This window comes from Phyllobates terribilis, unplaced genomic scaffold (assembly GCF_046119375.1).
Source record: "Phyllobates terribilis strain yellow unplaced genomic scaffold, ASM4611937v1 Scaffold_4947__1_contigs__length_55699, whole genome shotgun sequence".
In the NCBI taxonomy this organism is placed as follows: domain Eukaryota; kingdom Metazoa; phylum Chordata; class Amphibia; order Anura; family Dendrobatidae; genus Phyllobates; species Phyllobates terribilis.
In genome coordinates, this window is record NW_027367695.1 from 51,451 (window position 1) to 53,930 (window position 2,480).

Genomic DNA, 2,480 nt, shown 5'->3' on the forward strand with positions numbered 1-2,480 from the left:
GCGATCGAGACTTTATAGTCTCGACCGAATCTTTTTCCCAGTCACTCAGAAATGGCACCAGACTCGATCGCTACCTCCAAGTCACGATCTCTACTTTCATGTCGAGGCAAAGTCTCGATCGAGACATTATAGTCTCGGTCGAGACATCTATGTCGAGGGCAAATCTCAATCGAGACATCAGAGTCTCGGTCGAGACATTTTCTTCGTTGCTCTTCTTTGTCTTGAAACCTTTTCTCGGACTGGTCTTCGGTCTTCTGTAAGCTTCCAAGGCAGCTCGGCTTCGCCTCTCAGCTTCTCCATGGGTGTAGGTGTGGTCGTCTTCTCTCTAGCTCCGTCCCAAATGCACTAGAGGTGATTACAAATAGGATCTCCATAATCAATACCACAAAATAATGCTTAAGAGCATCCCGTAAATCTATAAGTGAACAATCATACCAGATTCCGGGAATACCACTCAATAAGCACCTAAACACCACTAATCCTAAGCTAATAGTCGCTAGTTACACCATATAATAAGCTCCTATCAAACCTCTCCACACTTAAACCTTGCTCGTCCTCGAGTAAGCAAAATAAAACTCACTCCTCCTAAAAGCACAAAGGTCTACAGTAAGTGTAGAGAAAGCCTGGTAGCGACTATACTTCAAACTCCAAAGTGTATCGAGCACTAACCTACTCCGATCTATCTCCTTATGTTTCCGAGATGTCCTACCCAAAACCCTCCTTATTTCTCCTCCTTCATATGTTACCACTCCAATACAATAGTAATAATCGAACCAAGTGGTGTGCTTTTAAGCACATGTGGAATTCCTAATCTCCTCTAAGGGTAAGGGTACATAAATATGACATAATAAAGATACAATCGAGTCTCCCACTTGCTTATACACTTCTTATTCCTCATCTTCGAGTAATGTCCTAAACCACTAGATAATATGATCAATCCACAAGTTACAACCACCAATCCTAATTTAAAAATTCTGCATAGTACAACCACAACAATATGCATCAAACACCAAGAAATAGAAATCTAATCCTAGGATCTAACACAACCGCCGATAATATGTAGCAAAACTAATAAACTAATGGAATGGTAAGGATGCAAAGTGTGAATAACAATAAGCTCATAAGTAGAGAGATAAAAGGCCAATACTAACTCCTTATTCCTCCTTGGTGATTCCTAGAACCCGAGACATCCTTCAACTCCCTTCTTATGTCACCTGCGTTATTAGATATGCAATCAAATAAATAATCACAAAACAAGTAAATCCGGCGCCCTTTCGGGTTTTCACCAAATTCTAAGTGGTAGGATCTTTTTCTATTTTGCTCTTTATTTTTATTTTTCAGGCATCAACCTTTTCCTTTTTATCCATTTTTGCTTGCCTAGTTTTTATTCTTTTATTTTTTCGTATTTTTTTCGATTTTTCCGTTTCTTTTTCGAATTATTTTCGTATTTTTTCGATTTTTTAAAAAACAAAACAGATGCAATTGTTCAAGACTCTAACATAAGTTCTGGTACAGACTCGATCCAAAAACAACTTAAAACAGTTCAGCAAAGACTCTAAAAATATAAAGAAAGCAGGAAAAATAGCAAAACAGCATAAACTCCTCCTCGGTACGGTAACTCCTCTCCCACACTTGAACAGCGCATTGTCCTCAATGCAGCAAAACAGGACATCATAAAAGGAGGGAAGAGGGGAAAGGTACCGCAATCACTCCTCAGCATGGTCGCGGTCGAGACTTCTTCTCGGGGACGAATTCTCGATCGAGACCCAATAGTCTCGATCACGACTTGAGTGTTTTCGGTTGATTTTGTCTGTTTTAATCCTCTAATGGCGTCCTTCCTGCTGGCTCCTTAGACTTTCTAATGGGAAATAACAAAAACAAAACAAACAAATGGGATTAAAGTTAGTAAAAATCCCTCGGGTTGCCTCCCGGTCAGCGCCTTATTTAACGTCACGGCACGACGTACGATCCCTCATTCATTATTTTTCAATTCTTTACGGATCACATCGTCTAGCAATAACTTTTTAAACCATGGATGGAACGGTTTAAACCTTAGACCATTTTCCTCCTTCACTACCCATACTTGCTTGGGCTTCTTCTCCTTTTTCTTCTCCCCACTCTTATTTTTGGCTTTACCTTTCGCCTTTGCTTTTTCTTTCTTGGGGACCTGCACAACAAATTTAGCAGGTTTCTTTTCCTGTGTGGTAAGCAAGGTGGGGCCACTGCCCAAAGCAGCATTAGATCCTATCTCGGAAAGTTTAATCACATCATTTACGCAGAACACAGAGCTATCATCTAGGGGTTGTGCGTTAGTCCCAAATATATTGAAGTTGACTACATCCCCATTAAATTCGATCGTAATTGCCCCGGTATCTAGATCTAGCTTAGTCTTAGATGTCCGCATAAACGGTCTCCCTAGAAGGACAGGTGTAGCTTGCGTCTCATGTTTATCATCTAGCACATAGAAATCTGCAGGAAAA